The following is a 22,753-nucleotide window of genomic DNA, read 5'->3' on the forward strand; positions in this document are numbered from 1 at the left end:
GGACAACTTCATTAGCTGTTCTCACCATGCCATTTCCTAGTTGTTTCAAGTTCTGTGGATCCAAGGATTCAAGCTTCTCAGTAAATTCGTGCTTGGAGTGTAGCTTTCCTGTGTCAAACCTGTTGATCTATCTTCGACAGAACCTCCTGCTATTTCTTGGAATGGGTTTAACTTTGAATTTGGAAAGGTAATGGTCGGAATCAATATTTTCTATTATTACTAGCAGTTTCCCGCTGGCTCCGCCCGCAGTGTACAAAGTATGGTGTTGTTCGTTACTTTTTTTTGCTAGTGGCTTTACGTCGCACCGACACAGATAGGTCTTATGGCGACGATGGGAAAGGAAAGGTCTAGGAGTTAGAAGGAAGCGTCCGTGGCCTTAATTATGGCACAGCCCCAGCCAGCATTTGCCTGGTGTGAAAATGGGAAACCTCGGAAAACCATCTTCAGGGCTGCCGACATTGGGGTTCGAACCCACTATCTCCCGGATGCAATCTCACAGCCGCCCGCGTCTAACCGCACGGCGAACTCGCCTGGTTTGTTCATTACTGTCCTCACGGATGTATTTGCAAAGTTTAGAGTTAATGAAATAAAGCACATGATCTGCTGTGGTAATAGAATGTAATATTATGTCAATAAAACACTTGAAAATACAACACACAAAGAAATTGAATTAATCGTTCCTTGGAACAACACTACGCGCCGGACTGTTAAAACATCCTTCAAAGACCTTCGTCGTGGAGACAAATGTACTCATAACCTTTCTCAGAATCTGCCAATTTAAGTAGTTATTACCTCAAAAGACAGTGCCTGATCCGCTGAATGTTTTTATACCAAAACTAACGCCGTACCTTAATTAGAACGAAAGATATGATTGCTTCAGTGAGAAACAAAAATGTTGAAGAAATGTGACGTCACATTGAATGTGCACTCATAACTTTCCTCAGGATCAACCAGTTTGAATAGCTAAGAGCTGAAATGAAATACCTTGATCCACTGAGTGTTCTTAGGCCAAAACCAAATCCGTACCACAATTAGAACCATAGATATGATTGCTTCAAAGAGACAAAAAATTGAAAAAATCAAATAATTTGAGGAGGGCGGAAGAATATAAACTGTAGGTGGGCTCCGGATATCTTATTTGTAAGTTACGAGTAACGGACATGAAAGTAGCGAAAATGATCGCTTGTTCAAAGCGGTGGGAACAATGCCAGAAGTGTACAGGGAATGAGAAGATAAAGGCTGAGTTAGGAATGAACTTGACGGGTGGTTTCGTTCTATAAACAAGGTTAGATGGTGGGATCATGTAAGGTTGAAGAGGGTCATAAAAACAGAGGGAGATACAGAAAACGAAGTTTAGACTCAGTTAATATGATTTTAAGGAAATAGATCACAGAGATAGTTACGAATAGAAAATCGTAGATTCACACAGTTTAAGTGGTGGTGGTGGTGCTGGTGATTATTATTGTTTTAAGATGAAGCACTATTGGGCAACTGTCCTCCATTAACACTAATTAGAAGGGAAGAAGAAACAGATCCGACACTTCAAAAAATGGAGTTACGTCAAAAGAGAGGTATGTGGCATGATGGGTGTGAAAATTAAAAACTCCCTAGCCCTCGTAGGTGTAAATATCGTCGCAGTCGCAAAACGACAAGAGTTCACCAAGGAAGGTAGGATAAGAAATAAGACGTCGAGGTGCCTGACACAAGTGGAAGCAAAGCTAGACTCAGCTAAGGAAACTGTGGTAGCCAACACACGCTCCAAAGTTGAGAGCTCGTAGCCCCGTTTCGGTTACTTCTACGGCAGGCAGAGGATAGCATGGATGTTATCCTACCGGCCACATCAATAAAGAGTCATATCCTTTAAGGCTGAGATCCTCTCTATTTAGGAATATAGTTGCAGAAACTATTCACGCCGTAAAACCTTGAAATATACACAGAAATCCACTGTAATGTAACTGAAGAGTAATTTGACTCATTACAGGCTCATTCTGTCTTCACACATGAATAACAAACAGGTACCTCCAAATACGATGAAACCCCTTTCTAACATTGTTCAGGAAACAATTCAAACAGTTAAGTAGTTAATGAAAAAGCCTTCTCCTTGGCTAAAGGGTCAGTGCCGCGGCCTCTAGTTCAGACGGTCTCGGGTTCGATTGCCAGTCGATCGGCAAATTTATCCTATCTGGTTAATTGCTCTGATTTGGAGACTGGGTGTTTTTGTTCGTTCCAACACATATTCACGCAACACATCTCATGGTGTATGTTCGCTAAGGACCTCACAAGTTTGATACCAGTATAACGAAAGGTAATTGATCGTAATCTTACCTCGGATTGCTTGTACAGGAGAGACGTTCCAGGGACTCGACAACCAACCCCAAGAACTATATTTATTTTAATAACCCAATATAAGGAAGCACACGTCATTTTCTATAGTTTATGAAGCTATAACCACTGCCATTTGCTGAAATATCTTACACCGAACGAGTTAGGGTTTCACAACTTTGAGCTTGCATACGAGAGATAGTGGGTTGGAATTTCACCACCGGCAGCACTGAAGAGTGTTTTCCATGGTTTCCCATTTTCATACCCATCGTTCCATTTCCAAATATCTTCCATTTGTTAGTGCAACTTTAAATAAGAAGAAAAATAATAAATAAATAAAATTAGGCAATATACGTCATTCCTAGAAATGAGCTAATATAGATTTCGTTACCAACCACCATACAATATAACTCCATATACAATGTGAGCCACTGGCAGAAATGAAATAGAGCACCTGTTTGGCTGGGGCGCACTCCCTTCGGAAGTTTCTTTGCCAAGCACCCCTGACGTGTTAGACAAATGGCTTTTTACCACTAGCCAGAATGTGGACCGGCCAATAAAAGAAAGCTGTAGAGGAATCAATGGTAATGCTAACATATGCATAGCCCCAAAACCATGGTGCCGCGGTTGCTTTACTGGCAACAGTTCTTTGAAAGTAAGGATGTGAGCGCTGCAGGTGGAGAAGCTAAGTAATAAACAAACTACAATTTTGGCCGAGATAGATGCGCTGCACGTGGTGACTGTGAATATTATTTTTGTGCGTCCTACAATAAACCAATGCCCATCTTACTACCAACCAGCACAGGATCATGTCATAACTAAACCGACTAAAACTTCAGGGATGCTCTTCGTATTATGATAAGAACGGGAGTGCAATCGGATTGGCGGAGACAATTTTTCTTTTCGAGAAAATGAAGTTAATTCCCAACCAGAGCACAAGCCGCTGCCGTGCTTCAGAGGAGAGAAGGGCAGGGAGGGGAAGTGGGGTGAATGATGGAGACAGAGATAATGTTCCACGTTTATGCGCAAGTTTCCTCGTTCGACTCGCACAGGATTGTCCTTGCTCTTAAAGGCAATATCCACAGTTCGTTTATTAAACAGTCGTAACTGGACACGCAGTACAAGAACACACTGTAATTAAGGCATATTTGTCAGTCAAGGAATGCAGGAGATAGTTTCTCCTCTCGTCTGTTGGTCGCAGTAACGTTCTTTATTCTCTGACATGCTCGAAGAAGCTGCCACCCTACGAGAGTGTATTCCTTCACACATAACGTTGTAAAAGGAATTACATTCTTAACCAAGGAAACGATACGCCCAATGCTTTGATTACAGTAGACGTTCAATACGGCACCCTCGATGCGCAGTTCACAACGGTGTAGTGGTGACTTTTGGATTCTCTTCTGGATGTGTAATGAGTCGTGAACGGCCTAGAAAGCTGCCTGAATTCTTGGTACAAATTCATCTTACCTTTCTACGGCGTTAGCATAGTTGTAAATTTTTACTGAACAAACTGCACATTGCCTATTGGACTAGGAAGCCACTATGCGAAACGAACGAGAAACTTGTTCTTTCGCACTGAGCATTAGCTCTGTCTCCCACTTCTCCTGCCTCCAGTTCCCTCCTCTGACGCACAGCACGTCATCACGTAGTTGTTCCAGGGAGCCGGTGTTACTTGCTCCACTCGGAACGACTCTCAGTCACGTGAAAAAAAGAGCAGCGGACTGGCGGGTTGCATACTGTGGCGGTACTGTACTTGGCGGTCGGAAATTTTACCATCTGAACAACAGCAATGAAATACATACCGGAACATAAATAAATCATCTCTGAGGAATTATGAAACATTGTGATACAATTAGAATTGAGTAGGGTAATATGAAATGTACGCACATCCTCAAATGTGGTATTTTAAAGTTTTTCTGGTAGCGCTATCCTTTCTCGGCCTTCATATTTATCATACTTGTTGGAATGACATACGGAGCAACGGCAGTGCAGATTAATATTTTAAATGAGATTCAATATTTTATTATATTAAACATTGTGTGTGTTATTTTCTTGAAGTATCAAATACTCTTCTTCCCAAGAAGGTTTGAAACCTGTTGGCGTCAATGGCCTACGCTGTGCTAAATTCTCATCCATAGTAAATGAAACATTTACCGACTAGGCTTGAACGTCGTGTGGTGTGAGGATAAAGGCGGGAACACACTACTGTCACCTCAGGTGAGTTCACGCGTATCCTATCGCAATCTAACCAGTCTAGAAAGACGCGCCATACCTTTGCGCCACTGATCTTCAGTGCGTACTACGTCATGCACTTCCCCTACTTGCTCGCTAAGCTGCTCTCGTTCCTCAAGAGCGGGGAGCAAACTCGCTCCGAAGGCATTTCGCTCTCGATTGACGATACCTGCTCTAGAGTAGCAAATACGGCAAGTTCATAAATTTGAATCGCGCGCCCGGAAGTAACAACTTAAACTCATTTTCTCGAGGATAACAATTTTCTCTGACAATCCGATTGCACCATCATTCTTAATATAACACGAAACGCATCCCTGACGTTTTTTGTCAATATAGTTCTGATACAGCCTGTATTAAATCCCTTCACATAGCATTGATGACAGGAAGGGTATACGGCCATAAAACAGGGATACGTAGTCACTTGCATCGCAGTGTGCATGCACGATCCCACAAGAATATGGGAAAATGGAAGAATAAACATAATAAGTATAATAAAAAGTTAACGACACAAATTTATACAAATTTTGATAAAGCCTATTTTTTCCTATTTTAATGCATATTTAAGTTACCTAAAACAAGATCATTTTGCCTAAACATCTTCAACTTAGTTATTTGAGTTAAAGTGATTGTACAAATTAAAATCAAACGCATTATTCACCGGTATACTATAATATTAATCTGTTTATTTTCATGCTTTTAGTTAGAAAAATATCACCAAATTCATTTTGATAGTGTCAGCACATTTCAAATGTAATATGAAAACTACTGATAACATGTATTTTCCACTGTAAGCGTACTTAAAAATGAACACTTTGGCTATTTGATTCAGAAATATTATTTCACGTGTTTATTCCTAGTTACTGGCCGGCGGACGGGAATGCATTGTCGGTATTCATCTGGAATGTGTAACCTATTTGTATTCTGGGTAATAATCTGCAGATGTTTAGCAGAGGCGTGAATTCATTCCACTCTCTGCGTGCCAAAAGAGCATCAAAGGTTATGTAAATAATCCTTCCGCTTCAATGACGCATTTCAACATTATTGGCTCCTTGTTGAGTATGCATCCCGCTATTCAGGTGTATTGCCTCATAAATCCCACAAGCCGGAGAGGACTGTAATTGCCTTGTAAGGTTTGAACAATCTCCCGTTTGATAGCACTCATCAAAATAAAATGATACGTGACGTTTTATGACCACTGCACAGAATTTCTGTATTTCAATAGCTTATGATCGTAATATGTAGACGTAGAAGCACCTTTATAAACGAAAAACATGCAACAATTACAGTTCTGCAGTAGTAATGATTTTATTCTCGTCACGCTCAGATATAAATGTTGTTCTTTTCGCTTTGGTAATACATGGTGCACCAAAAGTAAATTTATTTATTTATTTATTTATTTATTTATTTATTTATTTATTTATTTATTTATTTATTTATTTATTTATTTATTTATTTATTTATTTATTTATTTATTTATTTATTTATTTATTTATTTATTCCTGTCAGAAGCACAACATATGAAAAATGAAAACTTAAAAGGAAGCATAAAATGGACACAAGTACACAAACATATTTTCATCAAGTGACTTCAAACAGTTCCCACCCAAAACTTAGCCACTTCAAGAGCAGTTGAATTAGCTTCAGTGATATCACTCATTGTACATCTGGATGGGCACAATGAACAACATAAGATATGTTGTGTTGGTTGAAATTCGCCACAATTATTTAGAACTGTCTTGGTCGGAAAATGCCACTTATATAAGATGTTCCGTTTTCTTGCAACTTCATCTCGCAGTCTGTTCAGGGATTCCCAGATTGGCCAGTTTTCTGTGTGGCCGAGAAGAAGAGATTCCTTCGGTTCCATACATTCAGACAAATTACTAGTTCTTTCCTTACATATGGCAATTTCTGCTTTTGCATCTGTTCCTTGTGACGGTTGAGTAGTAGTGTGATACTCTTTCTCGATTGAAATCTCCTTTCAGCAGGTTGATATCCGTAGAGTGTGTGTGAGGTCATAGTAGATGATTTTCTCCTTTTCATTTTTGGCAGCCACTTCTGTTCTGATATCAGATGGAGCAATCCCAGCCGAAGAGGTAATTTTATGAATGCGAGTTGGCCTCAAACAACCTAAAATATTCTTGCAACTCTCATTTAACACTCCAGTGGTCGCGCGGATCACAATAGTGATCCAGCCGTTTAGTCTTTTTCGCTCCTGTTTTTTGGTATGACTGTTGATCTTCAACATCTGTGTACCTTCCTCGTGCCCTATCCCCTCTCTGATAATGCAGTAGTGTGCTAACCTTGACTGATGGTTATTGCGTTATAAAACAATTTATTCTTGTGGATCACAACTGTGATCCGTGCGACCACTAGCGTGACTTATTTTGACTTTGTTTGTTTTCTTATTACGGTGTCCAATCTCATTTCATGTGCATGTATCTACTCCGTCTTATGAGTTAATATTAATTATTGGTATATAAGTACAAAATGGATGACTATGAGAATATAAATCGATGGCTGAATGAACCAGAGAGTGAGGTACCTCAAAAATATTATGGAGGGAGTAAGTGAGACAAATCACAATGTCCGGTAATTTTTCAGGTATTTTTTATAAATGCATGCATAATTATATTATATTGTACAGAAAATAAAGTTATTTTCGCACTGCATAATCATATTCATTGAATAAATAGTATAGAATAGCCGTATACCACAAAGGAACATGGATCACAATTGTAATCCGCGCGATCACCGGAGTGTTAAGGCAACATCAACCTGTTTTGGATGGGATGACGTCCTACAAACGGCAGGCATATTCCCCTGCTGAATAGCATAAGGCCAGTGCCACTGTTGTTTTTAAGGTTTGGGGATGGGTGCTCCAGTTAGTCCCTGGGAGTTTATGGATGAGGCATTTCCTCGAAGAGATCTTCTGCTTCAGCTTAAGGCACTGCTCTTTGTATGTAACTGTAAGATTCAAGGTGACCCCTAGATAGCATGGGAGCTGTGAACTAATAAAGTACTGTTCCAGATTACTTCAAGTTTCCGCTTAGCTTGCTTAAGTTTCAGGTGGATAATCCTTACTACAGTAAATCCCCGATCATCCGCGGAATTGGGTGTCAAGGGCATCGTGGATAGCGAAGATCTCGGATAACCCGAAAACAATGATAGCAGGCGTATACATAAAAATATATATTTCAGCATAGAAGGTAGGTTTTATTGTACAAAAATACCGTATGTAAAAGTTTTAAAATATGTACAGTACAGCAGAATCCTTTTCTCTACGTTTAAATCCCTAATATAAAGAATAGTAAACAAAAACTTTATGTATCTACTGTTAACAAAAAGTGTTCAGTTACGCCTTACAAGAATAAGTCACTTGTTTTTATTCTTGTATTGGAAACACCTTTCGTTTTATCTGGATTGTACTTTCCTTAACATGAGTTTTTCTGAAAGATGCGTGTCGTCGTCTTGTTCCTCTAAATAGAGAAGCATTCCCTCTACGTGCTGCTAAGGAGTTTCGCGTGTCATCCGCACCGACACCTTGTCTTCTTTATTCTTCTTCGTTCTCGTTCACACCCATTGCTTTTTTCGTTAAGTCAGTCAGTGGTTTAAACCCCGGCTAACTTGCGTAGGCATTCCAGCCACTCTTCCATGTTCTCATCGTCGGCATTCTCACCTCCCGAAACGGATGTCAATAGACAAATAAGTGTAGTGGTCTCTTATTCATAAATGTTTTTTGACATTTTTTCTATACTCGGAAAGACTTTCACCATGATTAAACAAGGGTTCTCAGTGTAGGGCATATTATATTTTCCCTGTTGTTTGCTAGGATAATTTATTTGGGGTTCGTAATTTAAAAACATTGTGGCACTTGCGGATAATCCACACCGCGGATAATAGGGGATTTACTGTATTTTCCCCAGACTTTTGAATGCTAATGACATCTAGTACTACCTCAGAAAAGAGGTTATCGGTACCTCATTTCAATAATCACTCTCACCACACTAGTAGACGTCTTACGCAACTGCGAGCGCCGAATTGAAGCAAATTATCAAGTAGCCGGTGCTCATATTGAACACGTATCATGACTTTCACTTTGCGCTTGTAACCTGACGTTTGGTCTACATTGTACAACAAACTTAAAATGATGCAGTCAGTCACCACTAATCTGTACTTGGGGCAGTCGCCCAGGTGGTAGATTCCCCATCTGTTGTTTACCAAGTGTTTTTTTCATAATTGTAAAGAATTTTGAAATTTATCGAACATCTCCCTTGGTAAATTATTCCCAAAACGCATATTTTCCCCAATTTGTCCTCTTGAATTCCAACTTTACCTACGATTATCGTAATACGATTATAAAAATACCTCTGTGGGTGTGGTCGTAATTCAGTCATCCAATTAAGCCAGAACCGCTGCTGGGGCGAGGTTGGGGCTTCGCGCCGACCGGGCAATATAAGAGCAAAACACTGGAGTCAAAATTTGCCCGCCTTAAGCGCAGTGCCCGTGCATGAGGGCGCAATTCACGTCCCCTCACTCGGCTTGTACTTCCCCACGTAGCTGAGTCAGGGCTGTGCACGCCCACCGGTGATAAGCTCCATTCAGTTGGTCTGGTCTTCAAGTAATGGTTGAAACGTTCAGTTGCATAAGCTGTGGTATGTGGATTGACATAGTAATTTGTTAGCGTGTGTTTTTGTTTGTATACTTCTGTATCAACTAGGTTGCTATAGATCGTTCGATGTTAAGGTATGGTAAGGGTGTATTCTTCCCAAAAGGAGGTCCGTACCTCCGCAGAGGTGTGCCTGAGCTGGAGTTTACGTGCGGTAGGGTGGCCAGTATTGCTCTTGTGGACCTACAAGGAGCGAACATTCCTCTCCCCCCGCCCTTAGAAACGCATAATTCCTCGCAATAAATAAGTATTATAACGTACTTTATATTGTATTATGAAATATAGAAAAAGGATGAGGCATTTCTTACCCCTGCATTATTAAAATAACCCCTGAAGATTTTCTATTTCATAAATACTTTCCAGGCGGAAAGCACAATGACGGGAACAGACATCGCTTTCTTGTATTTTTCCTTCTGAGTCGCTCTGGTAGATGTAAATCATAATCCGTTACTTTGTGAATAATCCTGGCAGCTTATTACTGTTGTAGGTATGTTGTCTATTTACATCCTTTTTCAGCTTACCGAACACATGTTAATCGCTTGGCGCTGTATGAAGGCTGTTGCAGTACCTTCCACTTGAATCGCTGCAGCAGTTCCGAGGTTTGGCGGACCGTGTTAAGTGAAGTGTTGCATTATCGAGCAAAAAGCTGAAAAAGGATCTCGGTGGACGACGATTGCGAAACGATGAGGAGGTGAAAGGAGCTGTCTCCAGGTGGTTTCTACGCATCCACAATCGAAAAGTTGGTTGACGGTTCCGAGAAATGTTTGCAGTCTCTCGAGGACTATGTGGAAAAGTGAACTTACATTGCATGTTGTCATAGCCGTGATGCCTAAGTGTAGGTGGTTTCACAAATGTCCATATCTTGGAAGTGTAACTTACTTTTCGATTCGCCCTCGTACGTGACGTAGTTTTCACGTGATGCTGTTGATCAGAGCCCTTGTATATGGCAACCCTGTGGTCGTAAGAACACTACTGTTTTCTTAACATGGAATGGTCTATAGAAGCCGTGCTACTAACAAAAAATTTTATTAACAAAATTACTTAGTAGGAAATGTCGACTAGCCCGCTCTAACGTAATGTAGTGGGAGTAACATAAATTCAAGGGGTTCTAATGGGCCGAACTTCTAATATTTATGCAAACCTCATAGCATTACCGTCGTGCGGGTACACTGTACTTGTTAATCGCTTCAGTAAGTTTGCATTCTAACCTATTACTGTATAAACATCCAGACCCTAGTCATAAGAGACGATAAAAATTTGGATACGGCGTCCCTCAACTTGGGAAAGTGAACTCGTGACCACCGTTCCCCCTGCCTGAATGTGGCACTGCTTCTACTTACTTGTATCAGACTCCTCGCTTTCATATTTCCTAATCTGCCTACATTGGAAAACTCTTGTTCCTTTCCCGACCCCGACGGTATTAGTTTTAAGAGGCGTAAGAGTCTTTCATATTCATACCCTTCGTGGCCGATTCCTTAATTTTTCGAAGTATGGGACCCCTTTCGGTTTTCCCTCTGGTTATTATTAAGAGAGAGGTGCGCAGTTCTACTTCCTCTTAAAACAATAACGAACGGAGACTTTAAACCTATGCAGAGTTGTACAAGAGTTCACCTTCACAATATTCATATGCGAATATAAAAGCAGAGCACTGGAAAGGAAGAAGTTCCGAGCACTGTGCACTGTCTATTTTGTCTAACTCGTGCTTTTCTTTACCTTTATTGATTTCCCTTATACCTGGCCTCGTTTTTCTTTCCTTTTTTCATTAATGACTGAGCCGTTCACTCCCATTAATAAACATAGGTGGCATTGCATATTCATTGGCTCGTGATTCTTAATTCAACTCGCTGCATATCGATCGCACACCCACTCTACGCCGGAGCTCATTGAGCTGCAGAAAATTCAGCTGAGGAGTGTAAAGAATTAACTGTACCGGAGACCTCCTGTGACCAAATCCTTTCTTCTTCTTAGCGTGAACTCTATATTTTTTTTTCACTACAATTCATTTGTGTTAAAATTCACCACATTCGTACTGTATTCCATTCTAAATATCGCAGTGTTGTTGTTTTAATTTTACAACCTGGACAATAAAGTTCGGTTAATGAAGTCAGAACGGTCGATCCGGCAACACTGGCGACACAGAACGCTGCACCTGCGTAGCAGCAGGTTTTGACCACCTGCTCCCAACGTTGTTCAGTTGAGCATCGTGTGTGTGCTGTGTAAGCCCTGTTTGACACAGTGCGTGCTTAGTGTGTTGGTTCTGAACTGCGAACTGGAACGTGAACGAACAAAAGATCAATGTACAGTTTTGTTTGAAGCTTGGCAAGACACCGAAGAAACGCATGCGATGCTGGTAAGTGTTTATAAAGATCGAGCACTGTCCTTGAAGTGTATGTACGAGTGGTCTGCCCGTTTTCGAGGAGACAGGAAAAGTGTTTCTGACAGCCCCCGTAGCGGAAGACTGGCGACCGCCGTCAGTGACGAAAACATTGAGAAGGTGAGGACATTAATCACGAACGATCGGCGATTAACTGTGCGCATGATAGCAGATGATGTGTGGATTAACCGTGAATACTTGCGACAAATCGTTACCTAGAAGATAGGGAAAAAGAAAACGTGTTCTCGTCTTGTGCCAGCCATATCTCTTGACGGACGATCAGATTTCAATCCTCCAGACTTCTTCCTATTCCTACGATTCAAATTCGCTTTGAAAGGAAAGAAATTTGACGATATTCCTGACATCCAACGAAACGTGACGAGGCGTTTGAACACCATCCCAAAGGAAGCCTTCCTGCAACGTTTCCAGGACATGTATCGCCGATCTCAGCAGTGCATAGTTATGGTGGCGGGGGGACTATTTAGAAGAGCAGTAAGGCCACTGTCGTGCATTGTTCATCTATGTTGATAATACAGGACTATTTACCGAACTTGGTTGTCACAGGTTGTAGTCATTTTTGTTACTACCTTTAAATTCCTCTCCTCCAAGGACCTTCATAACCTATACGAATATGCCTTGGAATTTCATACCCTAAATAGTCGGAGCTCTTTCACTTTGCCTCGCGGTTGAAGAGTGAAGATAAGATGGAAATCAATGGGTATAAGGTAGGAGAGGGGGGGGGGGGGGGCAAATTCCGTCCAATAGGGACTTCCAGTTTGCACAATTTATCCGCGCGCACACGCGCAGCCTCATCCCGTTGTCTTGTTGTGAGAGTTGGTTGTGCGCACCACGTTTAGTTTCCGTGTACAAGGAGGATTCATTTTTCAGGCTGAGTTGAGTTAATGCAGCATTCAAATGAAAATCCTGTTATTCCTAGAATGAGCACTGATATGAGTATGAATACTACTGGACTGCATTTCAGTCATGTGGTGTAGTTCCTGGCGTGTAATCGCTACAGTGAGGTGGTTGTCGTGACTTACTGTAGCGGCCATTAAAATAAATCAGGGAATGTTCGTAATTTCGTCCACCTTCATTTTATTAGTTATTTATGAAGTTTATATTATTATTTTCAGATGGGGAAACGCAAGCAATGGGATAAGGAATATATGAAAAGGGCTATTATTGCAGTGAAGAACAAGATAATGGGTTACAAACGGGCAACTAAAGTGTTTAACATCCCACGAGCAACACTAAAAAACGATGTAAACAAGAATACCAAACAAAAATTTTTCATAAATTGCCTTAAAGTAATTCTTTGTAGGGAAAGTGTTTGGAGAGTTTAGAATGGAAAAATAGAATACAATAAACTGTACTTTTCATTGGTGGGGGACGAAATTACGAACACATTTTTGGTAGTTTAGTTTTTGTAGTGTTTATGTCAAATAATGACAAACTTACGCTATACAATTTTCGTTGTAACTTTCCCGTAAGTGGAGAATATATTCAGTAATATACACATTTCTACCCTTGTCCATAATATTCCTGAATCTGCTAAGGGGACGAAGTATGGCTCCCTACCTTAACACTTTATTCCAATAAACGCCATCACCACAAAAAACTGTCTGACTTGTTGGCTGAACGGTCAGCGTACTGGCCTTCGGTTCAGAAAGGGTCCCGGGTTCGATTCCCGGCAGGGTCGCGGATTTTAACCTTAATTGGTTAATTCCAATGGCCCGGGGGCTGGGCGTATGTGTTGTCTTCATCATCACTTCATTCTCATCACACCGCGCAGGTCGCCTAGGGAGTCAAATAGAAAGACCTGCACCTGGCGACGAGCCGAACCCGTCCTGGGATATCCCGGCACTAAAAGCCATATGCCATTTCATTTTACCACAAGAAACTCACACCACCTGCCGACTGAGTGGTTCAAACAGTATTGATGATGTGTGTTTGACGTGTTTGAAGGTTAACATTGAGCAAACATTATTAAACCTTTAGAACGTCAAAATGTTATGAACCGTATTTTATAGTCAGCGCCTCTACGTTTAATGCTCAGATACACCACTGATTTTTTCATACAATTGTTAAGCATAAAAGAACCAAACTGATAATGGCAATCCTCTAAGTTCTTGCGAACTGCGAATCAGCACACCGAACACCCTCGTGATTAAATCGACATTTATTTTGGAATAATTGAATTATGTTTCCAAAGCGTTCCGAATGAGGTGATTCACTCGAACTTTTGGGCAAAGCGTCAGGAGGTAACTCTAATGTTTATTCAGGCAGAAAGTGGCATTGATTTTACTAATTGTTCATGTAATTTGTTTGTATTTATTTAACTCCATTTACAACATCACCGTCATGTTTCTAGTTGATTTTAAATAATATTCTACTGCTTATTATTCAATAATGTGCAAATTATAATCGCTCGGGTCCTTTCCAATTAGCCTAATTAATGGAATACATTACTTTACACTAACTAAATTGTATGGTAATACAAAATTTCTCTATTTGTAATATATAATTCATTTGGTTAATAGACACCATCATTTCCAGGTATTTTAAAAAGTAGTTTGTGAAAGATTTATTTATAAGTGGTTGACTATGCACAGTGAAAAATCAGTTGAAATGTGGTGTTGGAATTCGGTGCTGAATATAGCGCCATTTACGCATTTACGCAACAAATTCCTTCCCTGTATGTAACTAGATTATGTGTACACTTTCCACTGAAGCAAATGGTCAAAATATTCCGTTACAAGGACTGACCAAGAATAAACTCGAAATAGACATTAAGACAATCGAGATAATGTATCACTGCCACAAAAATAGAACATTTGGAACCCCTTACAGTCACCCAGAGACTCCAAATTCTGGAGTTAGGAGTTGCTACCAGGAGGCCCCTGGCTGAGATTTCTCTTGCACTTACTTGTGCCATGTCCCTTACATTAATAGTAATAGTAGTGATGTTATTGGATTTATACCGGGCGAGTTGGCCGTGCGGTTAGGGGCGCACAGCTGTGAGCTTGTAGCAGAGAGGTAGTGGGTTCGAATCGCACTGTCGGCAGCCCTGAAGGTGGTTTTCCGTGGTTTCCCAATTTCACACCAGACACATATTTAATTAAGGCCACCATCGCTTCCTTCCAACTCCTGGGCCTTTCCTATCCCAACGTCGCCATAAGACATATCTGTGTGGGTGCGACGTAAAAGCAATAGGAAACAAAAAGTTATTGGCTTTACGTCCAACTAACTACATTTTATACGTTTTTAGGAGACGGCAAAGTACCGGAATCGAGTCCTGGACGAGTTCTTTTACGTGCAAGTAAATCTACTGACACGAGGCTGGCGTATTTGAGCACCTTCAGATGCCACCGGAGTGAGCCAGGATGTAACCTGCCAAGTTGGGTTCAGAACGCAGCGCCTCAACCATCTGAACTACTCAGCCCGGCTCCTACATTCATATATCAGGCGTTGTCAATACTTAGGCCATTCTTTTCATATTACCATCGTATTAGGTACACATTCCCTCTCATATCGGACACTTTCTCAGTTAGTGAATCCCGTTCCAGATCTCAGCCTCTAATTAATATAACTTCATTTGGCTCGAATCGAATCCGAGGCAACTCGGAATAAGGCACCATGGGTCTGGTAGATACCATACTTCAGCGCAACATAAGGGAAAAATCCTTTCTTACGCTTTCGCTCAGCACACTAAGAATGTCGATTTCAATACATTATTTTGTAACAAATATAGGAATTCAGAATTCTTGACCTCAACTACATTCTCTTCTTTTAGTGCTAAATTTTTGAAAAGAATATGAAAACATTTTAAAAATTATATATATGTTTTTCTTGTCTCTAGTTCTCTGAAACAACATCTGACACCAAATCATTACTATTCACCTCAGATTGTATATGTCCGTACGAAATTCATAATGTGGCGGTGATAACAACTCCAATTATGAAGTTTACTCAATAAATCAGTGTAAATCATAGCCTTTTATGCAATAATTCAAACTCTGTAACAGGGAAAATGTTAACCATTGTTCTGGAAAGATTTCCTAAACCAAAATTACACCATTAGGTTATTTTGTGAGTATAATCTAAAAAATGTCAAAGATTTCAAATTTAAACGTTCCAATGTCTACTAAGTGATAAAAATATAAACCATGCTTCTATGCATTAAAATAGAGAAGTTATTATGAAATAATAATGGGATTAACTATCTCGCCTCTATATCCTCTCTCAGATTTACTATGGGAAGGATATACTTCCCCTGAAGGCTTATGCATAACAATGCAGAATCAACTACCTGTTGATTTAGTGACTCCCGTCCCTGTAGCATATTCTATTGTTAGTCCCCCATCATCGTTTGCATTTAATGGAGAGAATTTATGTCATCTCTGCAGCTGCTGATAACAACTGTTGATCACTCGTCACGCTACATTGCGCCTGCAGAATTCCAGGAGAACAAGGTGTTATCAAAACGCTTGTGCGGAATCCCTTGATTTAGTGGTGCTAGAATAAATGCTTGTTGACCTAGATTTATCAGTTGATTGATCAATGTAATAAAGTTTACTGACGACCAAGCATATTTAGGTCAATGACGCTGAAATCAACGATGCTGAGAAATTTAAATACAGCAAGATAATGTGGAATGAAAATGAACACTTCAAAAGTAAATGCATGCTAATAGCATGCACACCCGTAAAACCTTTTATTTATATCATGTATGCAGCTGCTGATAACAACCGTCTTGTGGCGAAAAAATTGAGAACGTGTAAACGTCACGTACATTGGACAGAAAATAACTGGAGACGCAAGATGTACAGCAGCACTCAAATGCCGAACAGAAAAACAACGTTGAAGGGCTAAAGGGCCAGGGGATGTTTAACATTGTGAGTCTTGGATAGCTCTGTGAAACTAAAAAAAAAATCCAAAATCACTTCTGACCTAAATGCAATTCTAGAAAAACAGGCTAAAGTGTTTTACTCCTAGCCAAATTGACATGTTTACATAATTCTTTTTATTATGTGCTCTTCGGATCAATAACCTCAGGCGTTTTTTGATTTTATGAAAACTGTCCACTACCAATGTAGTTATAAGGGCTTAAGTGAAAGTCTGCATTGACTCACATCAGCGCTCGTAGTGGTGCTTAAGTGAAAGAATGCATTGACTCACATCAGCGCTCGTAGTGGTGCTTAAGTGAAAGTCTGCATTGACTCACATCAGCGCTCGTAGTGGTGCTTAAGTGAAAGTCTGCATTGACTCACATCAGCGCTCGTAGTGGTGCTTAGGTGAAACGATGCATTGACTCACATCAGCGCTCGTAGTGGTGCTTAAGTGAAAGTCTGCATTGACTCACATCAGCGCTCGTAGTGGTGCATAAGTGAAAGAATGCATTGACTCACATCAGCGCTCGTAGTGGTGCTTAAGTGAAAGAATGCATTGACTCACATCAGCGCTCGTAGTGGTGCTTAAGTGAAAGAATGCATTGACTCACATCAGTGCTCGTAGTGGTGCTTAAGTGAAAGAATGCATTCACTCACATCAGCGCTCGTAGTGGTGCTTAAGTGAAAGAATGCATTGACTCACATCAGCACTCGCAGTGGCAGAAAAAGGCAAACTGATAATCTAATCGACTTGATAACGATGATTAAGAAAATAATTTAAATTTTGAGGAATAAATAAAGAATATATGCTCATACTTGATTACATTTGATTTACCTAGAATTCGTAGTTCATATTCTTAGGCTGTTTCAACACTGAGTTACTTGCCTGAAGGGCTAGAGCTGTGGATTTATACAATTGGCATTACGTTGCATCTACACAGGTAGGTCTTATGGCGGAGATGGAACAGGAAAAGTCTAGGAGTGGGAAGGAAGCGGCCGTGGTCTTAATTAAGGTGCAGGTCCAGCATTTGCTTGGTATGAAATTGGGAAATTGCACTCTAAAATAATATGTGTGAAGAAATACAGAATATTGTGCACAAACAAAAGCTCAATCTTCGAATTAGGATGCTAGTCACTTTCGTCTGGATAGTGCCGCTATATGGCTGTGAATCTTGAACGGTTAAACCAGGTAGAAATCAAACGCATTGAGGCATTTTACATTTGGTGCAGTCGTAAAATGGTGAGAATATCCTGGACTGAAAAAGTGTCAAATCTTTATTTATTGTTATTACATATTTTTACGTCGCACCGACACAGATAGGTCTAATGGCGACGATGGGGTATGAATGGACTAGGAGTGGGAATGAAGCATCCGAGTCATTAATTAAACTACAGCCCCAAAATGTTCCTGGTGTGAAAATGGGAAACCACGGAAAACCATCCTCAGGGCCGCCGACAGTGGAGGTTCAAACCCACTATCTCCCAGATGCAAGCTCACAGCTGCGCGCCTCTAATCGCACGGCCAACTCTCCCGGTGTCAAATCTTAAAGTCCATGGCCAAGTTAAACAAAAAATATCAGTGCTACACAATCCGGAAAGGGCGTCTTTCCTAGTAGCAAGATGCGATGCACCACTGACAGCCGACACAGATTGTGGCAGAAGGCCTAATCGAAGGGGAAAGTCTCCGCGGAAGATCTCGAAACACGTTCGTGGATCAGGTCATAAATGATATTGCCTAGGACCACTATGCGCTTGTGAAGCCGTATGTAAAAGGAAGCATAGTCATCTCCATACACGCCATGAAGGCCCTTGGAGTGGTGGAATTTAAAGGCTAGTTAATTCAGCTAGGATTTGAATAAAAAAGAAAACGAGTAAAGAAACACGATTTTAGGCCTTTTTTCCGGAACTGTCTTTAGGCCAGAAGTGATTTCCGAAATTTGATTTTTTATTTCATAGAGCTATCCAAGACTCACAATTAGAAGTATTTCCGGACACTTTAGCCCTTCAACCTTCGGTACAATTTTACGTTTTTCATAGTATCGGGACCCCTACTTTGTTTGCTATGAAAAGTTTCAGCAATAAAAACGAACGACAAAAAAGAAAGATAAGCGCTACGGCCGGATTTCAGTGTTTCCTGTAGTGATTATTTCGTAGTCACAGAGAGAAGATGATGACAAAGATGGATAATAATAATAATAATAATAATAATAATAATAATAATAATAATAATAATATGATGATGATGATGATGATGATGATGATGATGATGATGATGATGATGATAATGATGGTATGAAATGAAATGTCGTATGGCTTTTAGTGCCAGGATATCCCAGGACGGGTTCTGCTCGCCAGGTGCAGGTCTTTCTATTTGACTCCTGTAGGCGACCTGCGCGTCGTAATGAGGATGAAATGATGACGAAGACAACACATACACCCAGCCCAAGTGAAGTAGGTTAAAATTCCCGACCCGACCGGGAATCGAACCTGGGACCCTCTGAACCGAAGGCCAGTTCGCTGAACGTTCAGCCAACCAGTCGGACTTAACGATGGTGATACTTGTTATTTAACGGGGCCTAACATCTAGTTCACCGGCCTCTATTAAGGGAAAAAAAGCTGCATGTTTAGTAGTTCGATTATCGCATGTATCTTGACGATTCACGTAAATATTCCTAGGGGTTGTATCTAGTATAGCCTAGTAGGCTACAAACTTCCGGGTCTCCAGCGGTCCTTCGAAGCCTATACCGAACAGAATTTACGTTTTCTTACTCAGCTCAAATACACTGAAAAATAATATACAGTATATTTTTTAACATACTCCAGAGTCCCATTCCGTTCCGTAAGAATAGGTGTTGAGTTCCTTTAGTGTACAGTACAGCTGTTACTCCATGAGGGATTGCGAGTGCGCCAGGTTTTTGACGCTGAACGGTGATCAACTACAAAACAGCGGAAGTGTAAGAAATGATAGGGATCCCAACGCAATTTCTGTCAGTGAAAGCTAGTGTGCAATCACGTCCTTTGACAAATAGTGTTTTCCTGTAAATAACATTTTGATTAACAGTATATTTAAATGTCAAAGGCTAGAGGTTTCGATGCAAATGGAATAAAACTCATCCATGCTCTGGAGGGAGTGGAACTCTCCCCACCAAACAGTGTCCTGATAATGAAGCAGGACAGTTGGTGTGTTCCTGTAATTGAATCACCGTGCTGTAGTTCGGGAACCAACTGTTGTTCCCCGCTTTGCACGAAACCAAATTCCAGCTTCAGCCATGCAAACAGTAGAAGCGCAATAATGTCAGAACACAGGTAGATACAACCAGGTTGGATTAACTCTTTCACTGTCGCCTATAATTCACATCCCTTTTGACATGCTGTAATTGAATGTTTTTACAACTCATGATTATTATTATTATTATTATTATTATTATTATTATTATTATTATTATTATTATTATTATTATTATTATTATTATTATTATTATTATTATTATTATTATTATTATTATTAGACAGGTTGCTTTACGTCGCAGCGACACAGATAAGTCATATGGCGACGATGGCACAGGGGAGGGCTAGGAGTGAGAAGGAAGCGGCCGTGGCCATAATTAAGATACAGCCCAAGCATTTGCCTGGTATGAAAATAGGAAATCACGAAAATCCATTTTTAGGGCTTCCGACAGTGGGGTTCGAACCGGCTATCTCCCGAATTCTGGATACCATCCGCACTTAAGCGACTGCAGCTGCCGAGCTCTGTCATTATTATTATTATTATTATTATTATTATTATTCTCTGTTAGGTCATCATCCCAGAGGCTGGTTGGATCCTCAAACAGCACCACCAATGGCTATGCAGTTATAGGCAAACAGCAAAAACCAATGGCAGAGCCCAAATGAGGCGTACTAGGCAAGATGAGGAGTAAGGTAGTTTGCCATTGCTTTCCTTACTGGGCCAGAAGGTGCTACTGCAGCACGACTGATCCTATGAGCAGCACCTTTCGTAACACTTGGCACTATACTCCGCACGGCCTTACTTCTAAATTGAAGTTTCGCAAAACAAATCAGCATCGACTTCCCTCTGTTGCCAGCGCGCTACGCCTGCGAGAACAGCTGATTCAATATGACCGCGGTTACCATCCCTTTTAAATTGTAATACAGTACTCAGAAAAAAGTGTGAATATGGACTGAAAACAAATTCACAAGAACTACACTTTCTATCAATATCTGGCACTAAAAGAGAATGTATTATTAACAATTGTACCGGGCGGTACACCTCCACGCCGCGAATTCAAATATTGCGCCAGTTGAAACCTCTCTACAGGAGAAACTCTGAAGTTTAAAATCTGTATTACATCAAAGGTTTCTCGGAAGATGTATCTACTGTAAATTTTGAAGTGTTCTGAACTATGTCTATTTCGATTTGTATTTGTTTGCTCTGTAGCAAGAAGTGTGGACATTCTCTTGTAGATGGCACTACTTAAGAACTATAATTGTGCACCCGAGTGCGAAGTGAAGGAACTTTTTTTTTTTTTGAAGAAATTTTGTATTCATAAGTTTTGTCTTTACAAAATTTTGTTCTGTGGTTTGTGGGTTGGCAACATTAATCATTTCTACCCACTTGTTTTGAATTTAGCCAATCCCGAATTTCTCTAATTAATTTTTGACCAATAACGTAGGCCTATGTCTTCTCCGATATGGATATGTTGCTTTAAGCTATCCAATAAAGTTGAGGGGGGTGTGGGTACTCATTCTTGAAAGGTCTCGAATGTTCCACGAGGGTATTTAAACTGCTGATTTTCTTGTCTCGGGGCCACTTCATCGACATCTTGCTTAGTGTGTGATTATGTAGCAGGGGGCGGGAAGCGCCTCTTTCTTCGGGCAGCAGTTCATCTACAAGGTAATGGCCTTTTAGTAACTTCATTTCTCGCTAGCTCAGCAGTTTAACCCGCGGGGCAGGTTCGAAACCATTCTCATGTAACCTAACTTTAAAATGTAAAATACATTTGGTAAAATTCCGTCTCCTTAAGTACAAATTGGGATAGAGAGTGCTAAACCCTCTCGAGCTCCCACTCCTATTGTTTTGAGGTGACTTGGTTTTCACAACCGTTTTCTTCTTCCTTAATGTAATAAAATTTTCCGATACAAGTCACCTCCTTAGTATGGGATTAGCCCTTGTGTATACGGCCTAGTGCCAAGTAGGTTTTAAGTTGTATTAGGAGTGCAAGCTACGCCTCCAGTTAATTCGGTATTTTGGGCCATGTAATTAACCTGTTTCTTTACTGAATGGGCCCAGTAGGTTGGGTATTTATTACCCCTGTTCTTGGTGTGCCTTGAGGGCAGATTGGGGTATAGTTTGTTGTGGCCTTTGATAGGCTTGAACTTTGAGAGCGGGTTTGCTCTTTCTTAAAATTTGGTTTCTGTGGGCCTCGAGGAGGCTTAAAATGGTAATTGGGAGCCAGTGCTCCTTGGGGTTTTATGCCCCTTTGTTTGAACTTGGTATATAGGTAAAGTTGGGCTCATAGCCCCAGGATTGTAAGTGTGGGGCTCGAAGCCCAAATCTCGTAACACACTAAAATTGTACTTTCTTAATTGGTTGATCTGCTACTTGGTACCTGTTATATTTGTTATTTGTTGATTTTGAAAAGAAAATATAACCTTGGTTAAAGTTTTAAATTAACTTTAATTTCGTAAGTTGAGACCTATTCCACCCAGCACCTTCTTTCACCTCTGCAAATCCACAAAACATCGTAACAACAATAAAAGAGAATGAGGAAATGCACATCACTAACTGCTAATGGCTGGCACAGAAAGGAGGTTATGGCCTACAATGGGAACACTCTAGTGATCTCAGAGTCACTGGAACCCTCCAAAAATATGAAAAACACACTAATTGCTGAAGGAAGATGCAAAAGATCGCGAACCGTACCGAATACCATACACTTTGAGCGAGTTAGGTTAACCACGTGGCGAATGTAAATATTAGAGTTGGCAACTAGGTTTCGAGATCGTGCTCTGCCGATATAAATCGATATGAGTGGCAGGTTGGGATTGGTTGGATGTCTATGCTTCAGCGCATAACCACCAGACAGAGCTAAAATCTGCTAAAACGTCAGTTTAGAAGTAGAGCCGTACGGAGTATAGTTGTGCTCCAAATGTCATTACTCAGCACCACCCATACCCACAGCTGCTTCCATATTGTCGCAGCCATGGATGAGACTGGGACTTTGGTGGAAACTACACTTTGCTCTGGCCTGTGCTGCCTTTGCTGGCAGG

This window comes from Anabrus simplex, chromosome 9 (genome assembly GCF_040414725.1).
Source record: "Anabrus simplex isolate iqAnaSimp1 chromosome 9, ASM4041472v1, whole genome shotgun sequence".
Lineage (NCBI taxonomy): Eukaryota > Metazoa > Arthropoda > Insecta > Orthoptera > Tettigoniidae > Anabrus > Anabrus simplex.